This window comes from Rhinoderma darwinii, chromosome 1, assembly GCF_050947455.1.
Source record: "Rhinoderma darwinii isolate aRhiDar2 chromosome 1, aRhiDar2.hap1, whole genome shotgun sequence".
Lineage (NCBI taxonomy): Eukaryota > Metazoa > Chordata > Amphibia > Anura > Rhinodermatidae > Rhinoderma > Rhinoderma darwinii.
Window position 1 is genome coordinate 292,327,232 of NC_134687.1, and position 19,713 is coordinate 292,346,944.

The following is a 19,713-nucleotide window of genomic DNA, read 5'->3' on the forward strand; positions in this document are numbered from 1 at the left end:
CCTGTGCATACAACCATAGATTTTGTCCGTAATTACGGACTCACTCATTTCTATTGACCATAGTATATAGTAAATCCTTTCAAAATACGAGACCGCACACCTTGATAGTGAAAAAAAGTGGATTTATTCACCACATGCGACGTTTCAGCCCCACTCCATGGGGCCTTTCTCAAGCATATATATATATATATATATATGTGTGTGTGTGTGTGTGTGTGTGTGTGTGTGTGTGTGTATATATATATATATATAAAGACTACTTGCCTGGGCCAAGCAGCAGCTCCAGTGGACTACTAAAGAGTGGAAGAAGGTCTTGGACTGATGAATCAAAGTTTTTCATCTTTGGTACGTCACGCAGGGTTTTTGTACGTCGTTGGGTACGTGAAAGGATGTTTCCTCAGTGTGTGACACCAACTGTCAAACATGGAGGAGGAAGCATGATGGTCTGGGGCTCTTTTGCTGGATCCAGAGTTGGCAACTTGCACAGGGTTACTGGCAAACGACAAAAATGTCTACCACAGCATTTTGATGCGCCATGCTATATGCCCTCTGGTGTACACCTACCTCCTCAGGGGTTCATATTACACCAAAACAATGATCCAAAACATACTTCTAGGTTATGTCGGAATGGAATAGCCTGCACAGTCTCCAGACTTCAACCCAAACAAGCTCAATGGGGTTGAACTGGACAGAATGGTGAAAGCAAAGCAACCTACAAGTATAGCACATTTGTGGGAATTAATTTCTGAATGCAATTCTAGAAAGAATGCCTCGATTGTGTAAAGCTGTTATATCCGCTAGAGGTGGCTACTTTGAAGAGTCCAAAATCTAGATTTAATTTGTTGAAACAAACAATCCATTATTTTTATTCATCTTAACTTGTTTGTTTTTTCTATGCTTTCATTTCAAAGTGTAAATATCAATAACAATTGGAAAGATTTAGGTGTTTTAAAACTTCTTACCTGTAGTGTACCTTATAATAGTACCGATAATAACTACAGCTCGCCCCGCAAAAAAACAGCCCTCATACCGCTACGTCTATGAAAAATAAAATTAGTTAAGGCTCCAATAAGTCAGGAAAGAAAAAATATGCAGTTGTGCCGGCACGAGGGGAACATTTCTTCTGTTTCAAGAGGCGATTTATCAAGGCCCTAAAATTAGGGAACCAGGAAAGGGAGGGTCCAAACATATCTGCTGGAAGCGAGGGTGCCCGTATTATACCAGGACAATACTTCCCAGCAAAATTCCCCAAACTGCAAAGGTGCGGAGTGTGGACCAAAAGGGGGAAAAGGAAGGACGCCATATATCAGTGCGACACTGGCCTGTGCAGAGAGGATTGCTTCACAGTCTAACACACATCTATGGATTATTTTACTGTTTGTGTTTTTTTAACCCAATTTTATACCTCCTGGCTATGCCCCTGATGCACTCTGCCTATCTTACATGTGCCCCCACATTATAAACGGAAACGCCAGCAATACTCAAACAAAACTACCACCAAGCAAAATCTACGCTCCAAAAGCCAAATGGTGCGCCCTCCCCTCTGAACCTTACAGCGTGCCCAAACAGCAGTTTACTTCCACATATATGGCATCGCAATACCCGGGAGAACCCTTTTAACAATTTTTGGGGTGTGTGTCTCCAATGGCACAAGCTGGGCACAACATATTTGCCACTGAAATAGCATATCTAGGGAAAAATTAAAATTTTTACTTTGCGCCATCATTTATGGAAAAGACCTGTAGGGTGAAAATATTCACTACACCCCTTAATAAATGCCTTGAGGGGTGCAGTTTCCAAAATCGGGTCACTTCTCAGGGGTTTCTTTTATTATTTCACATCCGAGCCTCTGCAATTGTGAACCAATACTTTGTAAATCGCCAAATTAGGCCTCAATTTTACATGGTGCTCTTTCACTCCTGAGCCTGGTCGAATATCCAGGCAAAAGATTAGGGCCACATGTAGGGTGTTTCTAAAACTGAGAAACGCCGCATAATAATAAGGGTATGTTCACACGGTTATCAAAAAAAGTCTGAAAATACGGAGCTGTTTTCAAGGGAAAACCGCTCCTGATTTTCAGCCGTTTTTTTTTTTAGCAAAATCGCGTTTTTCGCTGCCTTTTTTACGGCCATTTTTGGAGCTGTGTTTCTATAAAGTCAATGAAGAACTGATCCAAAAACGGCTCAAGAAGTGACATGCACTTCTTTTTCACGGGCATTTTTTTTACACGGCCGTCAGAGCAGAACGCCGTTTTTCGCATTGAAATCAATGGGCAGAGTTTGGAGGCGTTCTGCTTCCGATTTTTCGGCCAAATACCTTGAGGGGTGTAAATTCCAAAATGTGGTCACTACTGGGGGGTTTGCACTGTTTTGGTCCCACATGGGCTTTGCAAATGCGATAGTGCCCAGAAACCAATCCAGCAAAATCTGTACTCCAAAAGCCAAATGGCGCACCTTCCCTTCTGAGCCCTACCGTGTGCCCAAACAGCAGTTTATGACCACATATTGGGTATTGCCGTACTCGGGAGAAATTGCTTTACAAATGTTGGGGTTCTTTTTTTTCCCTCAATTTTTTTGAGAAAATGAAAAATTTTGAGCTAAAGCTAAGTTTTAAGCCCCATGCACACGACCGTAAAAACGCCCGTAATTACGAGCCCATAGACTTCTATTGGCCACGGGTACCTTTGCTTACGGGAGGGTGCCCGGGCCGTTGAAAAACATAGAACATATCCTATTTCAGGCGGTAATTACGGCACGGGAGGGCCATAGAAGTCTATGGGGCTCCCGCAATAAGAAAATACATTTTAACCCCTTAATGACCAGCCTATTTTAGACCTTAATGACCAGGCCATTTTTTACGTTTTTCCATCGTCACATTCCAAGAGCTATAACCTTTTTATTTTTGCGTCGACATCGCTGTATAAGGTCTTGTTTTTTGCGGGACAAGTTGTATTTTTTAATAGCACCATTTTGGGGGACATATTATTTATTGATTAACTTTTATTAACTTTTATTTGGGGGGAAATAGAAAAAAGCCTGAAATTTCGCCACTCTTTTTCACATCTTAAATCTACGCCGTTTACCGTGTGATATAAATAACACAATAACTTTATTCAGCGGGTTGTTACGATTGCAACGATACCAAATTTGTATAGTTTTTGTATGTTTTACTACTTTTACACAGTAAAAACGCTTTTTTTCCAAATTATTTGTTTTTGTGTCTCCATATTTGAAGAGCCGTAACGTTTTTATTTTTTCGCCGATGCGGATGTGTGAGGGCTTTTTTTTTGCGGGAAGACCATTTTGGAGTAGATGCGACTTTTTGATCACTTTTTTTTTAAAGTCAGTATTCACAGAAAACAGCAATTTTTCCATAGTTTTTTATTACATTTTTTTACGGCGTTCACCGTGCGGGTTAAATAATGTAATAGATTTATAGTCGGGGTCGTTACGGATGCGGCGATACCAAATATGTGTAACTTTTTAACTTTATTTTGTTTTTTTAATAGTAAAGCATTTTGTAAGGGGAAAAGCTGGGTTTTTAATTTTTTTTCCCATTTTTTTTTTTAATTAACTCTATTAAACTTTTTTTTCACTTTTTTACTAGTCCCACTAGGGGACTATAATATGCGATTCTGCGATCGCATTTATAATACACTGCAATACTTTTGTATTGCAGTGTATTACTGCCTGTCCGTTTAACACGGACAGGCATCTGCTAGGTCATGCCTGCGGCATGATCTAGCAGGCATTCACTCCAGGCAGACCTGAGGGCCTTTATTAGACCCCCGGCTGCCATTGAGACACAGACACTCGGCGATCGTATCGCCGGGTGTCGGTGGGAGAGAGAGGGAGCTCCCTCCCTCTCTCCAAAACCACTCAGATGCGTTGCTCGCTATTGAGCACCGCATCTGAGGGGTTAAACGTGTGAGATCGATACTAATATCGATCTCACCCGGCAGAGCAGGGACGCCCCCAGTCCTCAGCTACATCTGGCAGCTGAGAGCAGTGAGATTTGACAGCTCCCTGCTCTGTTTACTTATTCCGATGCCGCGACGTAAAAAGTCTATGGCATCGGAATAAGGCCCGTTAGTGACCGACGTAGAAACACGATGGGCCGGTCACTAACGGGTTAAAAGTAAAAATCCCCCTTTTCCCTTATCAGTCCTTTATTATTAATAAAAATAAACTATACATAATTGGCATCGCCGCCTCCTTAACGGACTAAACTACAAAATTATTGTTGTTTATCCCGCACGGTGAACGCCATAAAAGAAAATAATAATAAATCATACCAGAATCACAATTGTTTGGTCACTTCACCTCCCAAAAAATGGAATAAAAAGAGATCAAAAAGTCGCATGTACCTAAAAATTCTTCCGATCGAAACTACAATTTGTTACGCAAAAAACCTCCTCACCTGGCTTTCTTGATGAAAAAATAAAGTTATGGCTCTTAGAATAAGGTAACACAAAAAGTAAATTATTTTTTACAAAAAGTATTTTATTGTGCAAACGTCATAAGACATAAAAAAAAAACTATAAACATATGGTATCGCCGTAATCGTATCACCCCGCAGAATAAAGTGAATATGTCATTTATAGCGCACGGTGAACGCTGTAAAGAAAAATGTAATAAAAAAAAATAATAGTAGAATTGCAGTTTTTTATTCACCACGTCTCCTAAAAAGAGTATAAAAAGTCGCATGCACCCCATGAAAACTACAATGAATTCCTCAAGGGGTCTAGTTTCCAAAATAGGTCACTTTTGGGGGGGGGGGGGTTCCACTGTTTTGGCACCACAAGACCTTCAAACCGGACATGGTGCCTAATAAAAAGGCCTCAAAATCCACTAGGGGCTCCTTTGCTTTGGAGGCCAGTGCTTTCAGTCCATTACCGCACTAGGGCCACATGTGGGATATTTCTCAAAACTGCAGAATCCGGGCAATAAGTATTGAGTTGCGTCTCTGGTGAATCCTTCTGTTTTACAGAAAAAAATTGAATAAAAAGGATTTTCTGACAAAGAAAAAAAGAAATGTAAATTTCACCTCTACTTTGCTCTAAATTCCTGTGAAACACCTAAAGGGTTAAAGAACAGATGTCGCGAACAAAAATTTTTTTTATATTCATTTGCTTTTAGTGTGTTATTAAAATACATTTTATTTATTTGTGTGTTTGTGTTTTACTTTTTTTTTTTTCTTTTAACTTTGACTTCACTATGGGGGCTGCCATTTTTTTTCTCATCTCTGTATGTATCGATTAATGACACATACAGAGATGGAATATTGCACATACATGGTCTTCGGCCAAGCGACATCCAGCGAAATTTTCATGTGGACCGGAAGCCGCGGCCGGACAGTAAGATGACTACTTCCGGTCGCGGCTTCCGGACATGTGTTCAGAAGCAAGGATACGGAGCGGCGGCGGCAGGAGCAGGTAAGTTATGTTTGTGTATGTTCGTGGTTTACTGTGTGATTACCACTGTATGTAAGCCTACTACACTGTGCATTCGCTCAAAAAATGGCGGCACACGGTGTAGGAGGTTTGAACATTCAACCCCCTCCTTTCTCCTGGCACTAGCCAGGATAAAGGAGGGGGATTAATTGAGCACACTAGAGCGAGTGTATCTTCTCCAATTTTGCAGTATAAAGCAATGAGGTTGCTTTACCACATGCCAATGCTGCAATTTTGGGAATTGCTCCCTCTAGTGACCAGCACATGGAAATGTTATAAATTAGAATCGAATTTATAATATTTCCTGACTTGTGAAAAAATTAGAACAATGTCTAATCATGTATATACTAACTGTTTAACTAAAAAAAAAAAAATAATAATTTCTAGCGACACATTCCCTTTAATAAACTTTCTAAATGCTGTTGTGAATACTTTGAGGGGTCTAGTTTCTAAAATGGGGTGTTTGATAGGGTTTTCTAATATACAGGCTCCTCAAAGCAACTTCAGAACTGAACTGGAACCTAAAAAAAATAAATGAGGCAATACTTTGCTTCTTACATTTTACTGATAATGAGCAGTGCCCACCTCGAGATGACCCCAGTTTTGACCATTTGTATAAACAGAAACCCCTATTAGACCATTTCATTGCTCGGTTTTCCAAAGTATACACATCCGAGAAGTGTATTTCTATTTAGGAGTCCTTGGTACATTTTAAAGGGAGGCTTCAATTCCGCCAGTACCTGCCGAAGAAGAGGGCAAGGTATGGTGTGAAAACGTATAAGCTGTGCGAGAGTGCATCAGGGTATACCTACAAATTTAGGATATATGAAGGGAAGGACAGCAGTATTCAGCCCCCAGAATGCCCCCCTTTACTGGGAGTTAATGCAAAAATTGTGTTGGATTTGGTGCACCCACTGCTGGACCAGGGTTACCACCTCTACCTGGATAATTTTTATATCAGCGTCCCACTCTTCAACTGCCTCGCTTCCAGTCCTGCGGTATGCGGCACTGCTAGAAGAAATCTGAGAGGCCTCCCTAAGACTGGGTGAGAGCAGGGCACAATCTAGCAGCAACATATTGTGTGTCAAGGACAAGAGAGATGCCACACCAGTACCCATGTACCTGTACGAGGTACCAGTACAGACACCCACAAACCAGACTGCATCCTGGACTATAATAGGTACATGGGAGGGGTGGACTTGTCAGATCAAGTCCTGAAGCCCTACAGCGCCATGCGGTGTGGTGTAAGAAGCTGGCCGTGTACATCATACAGATGGCATTGTACAATGCGTACGTGCTACGTCGATGTGCAGGCCAGACGGGAACTTTCCTGGAATTTCAAGATGTGGTTATCACGGACCTAATCTTTAGGGACCAAGAAGGGGGGGGGGGGCACCCAGTACTTCTGGAAGCGAGGCCACACGCATCGTACCAGGGCAACACTTTCCAGGAGAAGTTCCCCAAACTGGCAAGAAGGGAAAAAGTCAAAAGAGGTGCAAAGTCTGCTATAAGAGGGGGATATGGAAGGACACAATATATCAATGTGACACGTGTCCCGAAAAACCAGGGCTCTGTATGAAAGTGTTTTAAAATTTATCATACATCCCTTGATTTTTAATCTACCCCAGTTTTACTTACCCTAATTCACTCTGCACAGCTTATCCCCCTCATCTTTCCCTTCTGAGCCCTGCTGTGTGCCCAGGCAGCTGTTAACAGCCACATGTAGGGTATTGCCGTACCCAGGAGAACCCACATTACAATTTATAGGGTGTATATCTCCGGTGGCGCATGCTGGGCACAATATTTTGGACATGGCATACATATATAGAAAATTGCAAATCTCACACTGCACCATTTGCTGCGCATTACCTTTTAGACAATACCTGTGGGTCAAAATGCTCACTACTCCTCTAGATAAATGCCTTAAGGGGTGTAGATTTTAAAATGGGGTACCTTCTTGGGGGTTTCCTTTGCTTTGATACCTTTGGGGCTCCGCAAATGCAACATGGCACCCGAAAACCAATCCAGCAAAATCTGGACTCCAAAGAACAAATAGCACTCCTTTCCTTCTGAGCCCTCCCATGGGCCCAAACGGCAGTATTTTATTTCTTGTGAAAATTAGAAATTTTGAGCTAAAACTACATATTATTGGAAAAAATTAAAAAAAATGTAATTCACAGCCCAATTCAAATAAGTTCTGTGAAAAAACCTGTGGGGTGTAAATGGTCACAACACCCATAAATGAATTCCTTGAGGGGAGTAGTTTCCAAAATGGTGTCACTTCTGGTGGGTTTCCATTGCTTTGATACCTCTGGTGCTCTGCAAATGCGACATGGCACCTGAAAACCAATCCAGTAAAATCTGCACTCCAAAGAACACAAAGCGCTCCTTCCCTTCTGAGCCCTCCCATGGGCCCAAACGGCAGTTTATCACCACAAATGGGGTACTGCGGCACTCAGGAGAAATTGGGAAACAAAATGGGGTATTTTGTTCCCTGTGAAAATAAGAAATTTTGATCAAGAATAACATCTTATTGGGAAAAAACGTCATTTTTTTTTTAATTTCACAGCCCAATTCAAATACGTGCTGTGAAAAAACTGTGTGGTCAAAATGGTAACAACAACCATGAATGAATTCCTTGAGGGGTGTAGTTTCCAAAATGGGGGATTCCTACTGTTTTGGCACCTCCACACCTCGCCAAACCTGGCATGCTGCCTAAAATATATTCTAATAAAAAAGAGGGCCCCAAAACGCACTAGGTGTTTCTTTGCTTCTGAGGCCTGTGTTTTAGGCCACGAGCACACTAGGGCCACATGTGGGACAATTCTAAAAACTGCAGAATCTGGACAATACATATTTAGTAGTGTTTCTCTGGTAAAACCTTCTGTATTACAGAAAATTTAATAAAATAGAAATTCAGCAAGAAAAATGAAATTTGCAAATTTAACTTCCACTTTGCTTTAATTCCTGTGAAATGCCTAAAGGGTTAAAAAAAACCTTTCTAAATGCTGTTTTGATTAATTTGAGGGGTCTAGTTTTTAAAATGGTGTTTTATGGGGGTTTCTAATACATAGGCCCCTCAAAGCCACTTCAGAACTGAATAGGTACCTTTAAAAAAAAATAAGGCTTTTGAAATTTTCTTAAAAATATGAGAAATTGCTGTGTATGTTCTAAGCCTTGTAACGGCCAAGAAAAATAAAAGTAAGTTAAAAAAAAACGATGCCAATCTAAAGTAGACATTTGGGAAATGTGAACTAGTAACTATTTTGGGTGGTATAACCATCTGTTTTACAAGCAGATGCATTTAAGTTCAGAAAAATTCTATTTTTTCTAAATTTTCTCTCAATTTTGCAATTTTTCACAAATAAACACTGAATATATCGACCAAATTGTACCACTAACATAAAAGCCCAATGTTTAGCGAGAAAACAATCTCCGAATCGCTTGGATAGGTTTAAGTATTCCGAAGTTATTACCACATAAAGTGAAATATGTCAGATTTCAAAAATGGGCTCTGAGCCTTAAGGCCAAAACAAGGCTGCGTCCTTAAGGGGTTAAAGAAAAGGGATTGTTTTTATTTTCACTGCCCATTTCTAATAAATTCTATAAAATACCTGTGGGGTCAAAATGCTCACTACACCTCTAGATGAATTCCTCAAGGGGTGTAGTTTTCTCTGTTTTGGTCCCTCAGGGGCTTTGCAAATGTGACATGGCCTCCGCAAACCATTCCTGCTAAATTTGAGCTCCAAAAGCCAAATAGCGCTCTTTCTCTTCTAAGGGCTTATTCAGACGAACGTAAACTACGCGCGTGCAACGCGCGTGATTTTCACGTGCGTTGCCCGTAGCTATATTAGTCAATGGGGCCGTGCAGACATGGCAGCGTTTTTTGCGCAGCGTTGCTCCGTTGCAAAAAAACTCACGACATGTCCGTTGATTCAGCGTTTTCAACGCATCACGCACCCATTGAAGTCAATGGGTGCGTGAAAACCACGCATGTCGCACGGAAGCACTTCCGTGCGAACTGCGTGTTTGCGCAACAGCTGTCAAAAGGATGAATGTAAACAGAAAAGCACCGCGTGCTTTTCTGTTTCCGAACATCCAAACGGAGTGTCTTTGCGATTAGCGAACCCCGACAACCGAAGCTAACTTCACCGGGTTCGGCCAAACTCGTTTTGGCCGAACCCGGGGAAAAAATTTCCGTCGGGAGACATTCACTGTGCATGGTGCTGAAAGAGTTAAACTGTTTCAGCACCATGGACAGTGACTTGCGATCCCAAAATACATGAACCTGTAAAAAAACCTGAAGTTCTAACTTACCGATTACTCCTGTCTCCTTCCTGCAGTCCGACCTCCCGGGATGACACTTCAGTTCAAGTGACAGCTCCACCAGCCAATCACAGGCCAAGCACAGGCTGCAGCCAATCACAGGCTGCAGCGGTCACTTGGACTGCCGCGTCATCCAGGGAGGTGGGGCCCGATGTCAAGAGAGGCGCGTCACCAAGGACGCGTCACCAAGGCAACGGCCGGGAAGTTCTCGGTAAGTAGGAACTTTATCTTTTTTTTTTACAGGGTTTTCGCTGTTGTGTTCGGCATTCACTGTCGAGGGTGCTGAAAGATTTAGCTCTTTCAGCACCTTGGACAGTGACGGGCGTCGACAAGCCTCATCTCTATGATGCCGGCTGCGCGAAAATCACGCAGCCGCGCATCAGACACGGATGACACACGCAGCTGTCAAATGGTTTTTGCGCACGCAAAACGCTGCGTTGTTTGCGCGCGCAAAAACGCAACGCTCATGTGAATCCAGCCTAAGGGTATGTTCAAACGCAGTAGCAAAATACGCCTGAAATTACGGAGCTGTTTTCGCCTGAATACTTGCGTTTTTCACGGATGTTATTCAATGGAGTCAATGAAAAACGGCTCCAAAAACGTCCCAAGAAGTGACATGCACTTCTTTGACGCGGGCGTCTTTTTATGCACCGTCTTTTGACAGCGACGTGTAAAATTACACCTCGTGGGAACAGAACATCGTAAAACCCATTGAAATCAATGGGCAGATGTTTGTAGGCGTAATGGAGCCGTTTTTTCAGGCGTAATTTGAGGCGTAAAACGCCCGAATTACGTCTAAAAATAGGCCGTGTGAACATACCCTTAGCCCAGAAATGTGTCCAAACAGCAGTTTATGACCACATGTGGGGTACTGTTTTACTTGGGAGAAATTGCTTTACAAATGTTGTGGTGCTTTTTCTCCTTTAGTCCTTGTGGAAATGAGAAAAAAATAGCTAAACCTACATTTTCTTTGAAAAAATTTAGATTTTCATTTTTACGGCCTACTTCCAATAATTTCTGCAATAAACCTGTGGGGTCAAAATGCTCACTATACCCCTAGATAATTTCCTTTTGAGGTTTTTAGTTTCCCAGATGGGGTCACTTTTGGGAGATTCCCACTGTTTTGGCACTGCAAGAGCCCTTCAAACCTGACATGGTGCCTAAAATATATTCTAATAAAAAGGAGGACCCAAAATCCTCTAGGGGCTCCTTTGCTTCTGAGGCCGGTGCTTCAATCCATTAGCATACTAGGGCCACATATGGGATATTTCCTAAATCTGCAGAACATGGGCAATAAATATTGAGTTGCATTTCTCTGGTAAAATTTGTAAATTTCACCTCTACTTTGCTTTAATTCCTGTGAAACATCTGAAGGGTTAAACTTTCTAAATGCTGGTTTGAATACTTTGAGGGGTGAAGTTTTAAAATGGGGTGACTTATTGGGGGTTTCTAATATATAAAGCCCTCAAGGCCACTTCACAACTGAACTGGCCCCTGTAAAAATAGCCTTTTGATATTTTCTTCAAAATGTGAGAAATTGATGCTAAAGTAATAAGCCTCGTAACGTCCTAGAAAATAAAAGGATGTTCAAAAAACAATTGCAATCTAAAGTAGACCTATGGGGGATGTTAATTAGCAACAACTTTGTGTGGTATAACTGCCTGTCTTACAAGCAGATACATTTAAATTTAGAAAAATGCAAATTTTTGCAATTTTTTGCTCAATTTTGGTGTTTTCCACAATTAAATACTGAACGTATTGAGCAAATTTTGCCAGTAACAAAGTCCAATGTGTCACGAGAAAACAATCTCAGAATCGCTTGGATAGGTAAATACATTCTGAAGTTATTACCACGTAAAGTGAAACATGTCAGATTTGAAAAATGAGGCTCTGTCCTGAAGGTCAAAAGTGGCCAAAGAGGGAAGGGGTTAAGTAGTACCATTAAAAAAAATACAACTTATGGGGGGCGTGGCCAGCTATGACTGAGTGAGGACGTGCTTCTCTGCGCTCCTCCACCAGCGTCCACTAAATAAGCTGCCATCCAGCTTTTATGATGGGGAAGGCGATCAAAAAAGGCAGAGTGGCCTCCTCTACACAGCCTCCATCTCCCCAGACTGATATTGGGGCATTTTTTGGGAGGCAGACACACATGCAACTGAGGGGCCCAGCAGGAGGCCCGAGGACAATATGGCCACCTGGGCCGACCCACTGCCCTGAGGACTCCACACCGCTATATACCGACGGCTCCCTACCTTCATGGCTGCCTCCGCTGGGGTCCCTTGATTCCTCTCTCCAGGATGGGGGCGAGGCAGATGCTGGATCTCGGGTTCCACGAGGAACTGCCGCCCAAGATGGCCGCCGTGACCTCGGCGAGGCGGATCCCGGCCCTGCAGGTACCGCTACTCGGTTGGGGCTGGACTTGAGGGCCTCCATGCCTTTAGATGCCACCTCTGCCGCTGCTGCTGAGGGTGGAACGCTGCTGTCCGGCAGTCACACGGCCCTCCAAGATGGCCGCCGCGACCTCGGCATGGCTGATCCCAGCCCTGTAATTACCGCCTCTCAGTCCTGGCCGGCCTTACCTGATGGAGGGGTCGTGCCTGGGAGGGCCCCTCCGCATTCCACTGCTGCCTCCGCTGCCGAGGGTGGCCTGCGGATTCCTGACACGCACGAGGCCCTCCAAGATGGCCGCCGCCATGTGCTGCAGAACATGAAGGGACCGGAAGTGGATCCTTTGAACACGGAAGTCCTCCCGACCTCTCCTCTTGGACCGGAAGCACCTCTGACAGCTCCTGGTGGGAGCAGGATGCCTCCAGGTAATCACCGTACTGCTGCACTTGAGGTTTCCTGCTGTGATGTCCCTGAGCCCCTGGAGCTGCTCCAACACTCAGCCAGTCCTCTCCAGGCTGCACCCGCACCGCTGCTGCTGGGACTTAACAGTGATTACGGGGGTCATGGACCCCATGTCCCTGTGTGTGATGCTCAGGCCCCCGTACCCCCCCCCAACCTCACCAGGGCCCTAGACCATTGGGAGCCTCCCCTGCCTGGTCCTCTGGCTCCTCTTGGGGTAGCCCCCTCATGCTCACCAAACTCCCTCAACCTCAATGCCCAAAGGGTCTACCCCGCCCCATCAGCCCTTACCTCCCTCCCGTGCTCACAGTCAGGGCTTCGCCAGCCTCTCCTCTAGCTACCATGTTCACGACTCTGCTCGCAATCCGGAGGTTATTCCGGTTGTTTTTGGATTAAGTCACACAGACTCCTCATCTGGACCTGTCTGTGAAAATAGACCGGCAACTCTCCTGGACATTCGTCAGATGGCCCAATTGCTACCCACTAGGGGTGATCTGACTTCCTTTGCTAGACAGATAGTGGACAAATGTAAACTGGAGTTTTCCCAGTTCCGAGCGGAGCTTTCCTCACTCTCCACTAGGGTGAATACCCTCGCTCAAGACCGGGCCGATTACAACGCAACATTGGCCACTGTACAATCCACTCTGCAGCATCATTCTGCTCAATTATTTACCCTGCAACAACATCTGGACGACATTGAGAATCGTAATCGGAGGAACAACATACGTATCCGGGGTCTACCTGAATCTGTTCCAGCATCCAATCTTTTCTCCACATTGTCCACTATCTTCAACAACTTATTGGGTCGCCTGCCAAATACCCATATTGAACTTGACCGAGCTCATAAAGCCCTACGTCCACTGAGTCTTGATGACCAACGGCCCTGAGATGTTATTTGCCGGATACATTTCTATGCCATTAAAGATGCTATTCTGCAAAAAGTCAGACAACAATCCTCAATCTATCACCACGGGACGCAGATACGTAGATTGCCGGATCTGTCCAGACACACCTTGTCAAAAAGAGCAGTGCTGAAGCCCCTTTTGGAGGTTCTCCGGAATCGAGGCATCATCTATAGATGGGGCTTCCCCTTTGCCCTAATGGTCCGGCATGATGGTCACACCTATACTCTGAGGTCTCCCACTGACTTGCCTGACTTTCTCAGAGAGCTCGGCCTTCCTTCTGTTTCTATTCAAGAGTGGCCCTCGTTGTCTTCTGCAGGCAGGGGACCCCAACTAGGACGCCCTCCTTTGTCACGTCAGGATTCCATGGGGGGCCGAGGGGCCCCAGAAGACGATCTGCTCGCGGACGCGGCTGGGAACATGCTCCGTCAGATGAGACTGCCCCTTCAGCATGAGGACCTGGGCTGACAGGAGCCTCCTGTGTTTACTCCGGGACTTAGTTTGCCTTCCGAGATTTATTTATTTATTTATTTTTTGTTCCTGAAAGTCCTCTTTGTTCTTACTTACTGTGAGATGCCTAGTTTGTTTTCTGCCTAAGAAATTGTGTTCATTACTGCTGCCATATGCCTTCCCCTCTAGTCTCATTGTATCTATAACAATAGCTGTGTATCTTTATACTTATGTTATTATATGCTGGGAGAGCGGGTCGCTGTTATGAATAGCTGTCATTTTCGAAATTGGTGAGGATCACCTATTACACAAATTGATGTCGTGTTAAGGAGACCACATTGGTGTACACCACCAAGCTAAACTGAATTGGATCAGGGAATGGAAAAGGGAAAAGCATGTGATCTATGAGAAAATTAATATATAACTTTTATTGTATTTACATTAAAAGAAAATGTGATTAAAAGGTCCAATGGTGCACTATGGTATGTGTGAGTGACCCCTCAATTCACATACCCTTGGCCATGAGCTATACAATAAGGTGGTGTATATTATAACTGTCAAAATTGCTCCGTTGACAGTACTTAGTAGGTAGACTGTCAAGATGCCACAAATTGCATTGCAAATATTTAGAGCTAATGGGCTGTAGGCTACACCGATCACTTGGTCTGTTGGTAATTGCTGTATAACTAAGGTTGGGGTTAAATCTTGTTACACTATGTAACACACAGCGCAGCTGAGCCAGTAGAGGTATGCCTTGCTGCGTGTTAAGATTAATGTGTTGTTGTAAGAAGCGAGGTGAAGCCCCGCAAGACTCACTCCCCTGCGTTATTATTGGTAGTATTGCAATGTGAACAGTCAGTTAACCGTGCCCTCACGCTGGTGTCCCTGCAGATCAGAGCAGCAGCGTGGGGAACGGCCGTGATTGAAAAGTGAAACCACTCTCAGCTGTCAGCCAGGAGACGGTGTGAAGGAATCATCCACAGGAGTGACTCTGCTGTCAAAGCAATCGTAAACAGTAGTGACCGTACTCAGCTGTCAGCCGAGAGACGGTATAATGATGACTGCCTGCAGATTGCCTATGTTATACAGCAGAGTAAACCCAGTGTGTACACTGGGTAAAGGCGGAGCGGTGAGGGCTCAAATTGAAACCCAACGTCACCCCGAGAATGACTTATCATGTGCGGCGGGGCTGCTGTCAAAACCCGTAGGTGAATGTAAGTCACCAGCGGGAGCGGGGCACAATGGCCAGATTGAAATTAGACACCCAGCTGATTGGAAGTTGCAGCAGGGCGCACTGCGGCCACAAGTGGAGGCAACAAGCAGACAGCTAGCAGCCGTAAGCGCACATGAAGAGATCGTAGAAATAGTGGATGAATAGTGCTGAAGTCATGACAGCTAGGGCCAGGTAGTACACCAGAGGATTGTTTAAAATTTTTGCTAAGCACCCGACGCGCGTTTCGCCAGAATTCTGGCTTCTTCTAGGGGTGAAAAGCCGCCATTAAACCACCCTATAAATAGGGTTCTTGGTTGATTGACAGCCCCATTAGCCAATCAGAGACCTTGGTCTCGATTGGTATGGAAATACAAGTATTAATCATCAGAGTTTATAGGAGAACATATGGCAGTGGCTATAGTACACCAAAAATATATGTCTGAGTTCAAATTAAATTGCTAACATGTCATGAGCCTTGCAAATATGCAGATGTCTATGAACACTAGAAAATGGGAGAGAAATTGGGGGGATTTACATCCTTAGTCCCCAATGTGTTATAAGGAGCAGCAGATTTGGAAGATTTTATGGGAAGATTTTTATATATATTTTTATTTTTATTTTCCCATTATATTTTGATTATTGTTTATACTCTATCTACTTATTCTTATATTAATAAGAAGTAGCCAAAACCAAGGTTTTAATTTATTATAAGAAACAGGCAAAACCAAAATTTTCATTCAACAGTGGAGGAAAGAATCTCAGAGACCCTACAAAAAATGAATCTCAGTAATGTAAATCCTAGTGAGGAATGCCTGAGGGTCATCAATCTCTCTAGGCATGTCCTCACGGAGTTTCAAACTTCAGTCCTCAGAAAAGGTTTCAACTTCTGCCTAACAACTAAATTAAACAAATTCACAGTCATTAAAGACCTTCACCTCTTTGGACGCAAACTGTTCTATCAGAAAATGTATAATAGACAAATTAAAAATACAAGCAGCAAACAGTCCAATACTGTCGGTGCAGAGTGCCTCTCAGAAATAGAATTCAATACACTGGAAGACCTGGAGGAACTTCTGCTTGAAAATTCTACACAGCCCTTTGAGCCTGGTCCCGGCCCCCTTATTACAACTTCTCACAAAAAATCTAAAGTTAAATCTAAGACCTCAATCATGCCATCCTTGGACGGTTGCCCTGCAATCAAAGTCTTCATTGACCTAGTGTCACAGGACCTATTGTCACTCTCTGGCCAATGGCTAACTCACAATCTTAGCTCAGATGAAGAACGGGCACTTTATGAAATGCGTAAATGGGATGATGTTGTTTTTAAAAATTCTGATAAGGGGGGTAATGTTGTCATCTGGTCCAAGGAAAAATACGTACAGGAAGCAAAAAAGCAATTATTGGACAAAGTTTGTTATCGGCCACTATGGGGAGACCCAACAGAACAATTCCTCACGGAATATAATAACATGATCCAGGATGGTTTTGAAGGAGGGGCTATAACCGCCAAAGAGAGAGATTATATGAGGGTTCAATACCCTAGAATTGCCACGTTCTATCTCCTTCCTAAAGTGCATAAAAACTCCACTGGGTGTCTAATTTCAATCTGGCCATTGTGCCCCGCTCCCACTGGTGACTTACATTCACCTACGGGTTTTGACAGCAGCCCCGCCGCACATGATAAGTCATTCTCGGGGTGACGTTGGGTTTCAATTTGAGCCCTCACCGCTCCGCCTTTACCCAGTGTACACACTGGGTTTACTCTGCTGTATAACATAGGCAATCTGCAGGCAGTCATCATTATACCGTCTCTCGGCTGACAGCTGAGTACGGTCACTACTGTTTACGATTGCTTTGACAGCAGAGTCACTCCTGTGGATGATTCCTTCACACCGTCTCCTGGCTGACAGCTGAGAGTGGTTTCACTTTTCAATCACGGCCGTTCCCCACGCTGCTGCTCTGATCTGCAGGGACACCAGCGTGAGGGCACGGTTAACTGACTGTTCACATTGCAATACTACCAATAATAACGCAGGGGAGTGAGTCTTGCGGGGCTTCACCTCGCTTCTTACAACAACACATTAATCTTAACACGCAGCAAGGCATACCTCTACTGGCTCAGCTGCGCTGTGTGTTACATAGTGTAACAAGATTTAACCCCAACCTTAGTTATACAGCAATTACCAACAGACCAAGTGATCGGTGTAGCCTACAGCCCATTAGCTCTAAATATTTGCAATGCAATTTGTGGCATCTTGACAGTCTACCTACTAAGTACTGTCAACGGAGCAATTTTGACAGTTATAATATACACCACCTTATTGTATAGCTCATGGCCAAGGGTATGTGAATTGAGGGGTCACTCACACATACCATAGTGCACCATTGGACCTTTTAATCACATTTTCTTTTAATGTAAATACAATAAAAGTTATATATTAATTTTCTCATAGATCACATGCTTTTCCCTTTTCCATTCCCTGATCCAATTCAGTTTAGCTTGGTGGTGTACACCAATGTGGTCTCCTTAACACGACATCAATTTGTGTAATAGGTGATCCTCACCAATTTCTATATACTACTGTGTCCTGCTTGGACACTCTCTGATCGCCTTGTTCACTACTTAATTTTACAGAACACCATGGCCCAGACTAGCATCTTAGATCAACTCAAACAGAGACAAGTACGCCAAAAAGAAGAGTTCGGTAGTGTCTTCTCAGACACTCGAGTTAACACCCATGAGACCCAAGCAACAGAATTGCATATGGATGACCTTATTAAGAGGTTTAAAAACCTGCAAATAAGACAAGTACAGTCCACCTGGACTAAAATAACACTAGAACAATATTTGGAACAGGGCCTCATTTCTAGAGGTCTGCGGATTCCACTTTTTCCCTCATACGAACTGTCCAAACCTGGACTAAAGGAGAAATGGGAATCAGCCTTGACAACGTGTTCCAACACACTTATGGGCATATTAATTGAAGACGAAACCCACATTTTGAACATAGTTGAAAAGGATCTTGAAGTACTCACACCCAACTTGGAGAAGTATGAGGGTTCAATACAATTTGCAGAGGTTTTCAAGAAAACATTAGATCATGTAGATTTAGTTGAAGTCAAAATCAAAAATCGGAAAAGGAAAAAATATGCACGAGACAAGGCAGACTTCTCCAGAGGAGAAATCTACGATTGGGGTAAGAAGAGGTCCCAGAGGTTCCCAAGTGGCAGACCAACCAATATAAGAACTTACCCAGAGTCAACGGACCCACATGAATTTTCCGATACAGGGACAGATGGGACAGATGCCTCAGACTCAGATATGGACCCACAGCCAACTCAGGGTAGACAACCGAGTAAAAATAGGAATCCCAATAGGATAATCAATAACACCACCACCGAAGTCCCTTTTTTACGGGACAGAGGGCGGTGGGGTTTCAGGGGCTCCCAACAGTGGAGGAAAGAATCTCAGAGACCCTACAAAAAATGAATCTCAGTAATGTAAATCCTAGTGAGGAATGCCTGAGGGTCATCAATCTCTCTAGGCATGTCCTCACGGAGTTTCAAACTTCAGTCCTCAGAAAAGGTTTCAACTTCTGCCTAACAACTAAATTAAACAAATTCACAGTCATTAAAGACCTTCACCTCTTTGGACGCAAACTGTTCTATCAGAAAATGTATAATAGACAAATTAAAAATACAAGCAGCAAACAGTCCAATACTGTCGGTGCAGAGTGCCTCTCAGAAATAGAATTCAATACACTGGAAGACCTGGAGGAACTTCTGCTTGAAAATTCTACACAGCCCTTTGAGCCTGGTCCCGGCCCCCTTATTACAACTTCTCACAAAAAATCTAAAGTTAAATCTAAGACCTCAATCATGCCATCCTTGGACGGTTGCCCTGCAATCAAAGTCTTCATTGACCTAGTGTCACAGGACCTATTGTCACTCTCTGGCCAATGGCTAACTCACAATCTTAGCCCAGATGAAGAACGGGCACTTTATGAAATGCGTAAATGGGATGATGTTGTTTTTAAAAATTCTGATAAGGGGGGTAATGTTGTCATCTGGTCCAAGGAAAAATACGTACAGGAAGCAAAAAAGCAATTATTGGACAAAGTTTGTTATCGGCCACTATGGGGAGACCCAACAGAACAATTCCTCACGGAATATAATAACATGATCCAGGATGGTTTTGAAGGAGGGGCTATAACCGCCAAAGAGAGAGATTATATGAGGGTTCAATACCCTAGAATTGCCACGTTCTATCTCCTTCCTAAAGTGCATAAAAACTCCACCAACCCTCCAGGGAGGCCCATTGTCTCTGGTGTGGGGAATCTGACTGAGAAATGTAATCACTGGTTAGATGAAGAACTACGCAAATTGGTATACCAGTTGTCCTCCCACACCAGAGATACCATGCAGGTCCTTAAAGACCTCAATGGTAGCTCCCTGGAGGAGAACGAATGGCTCACCACATGTGATGTGGAGTCTCTCTATACGAGCATAGACCACAAGGTAGG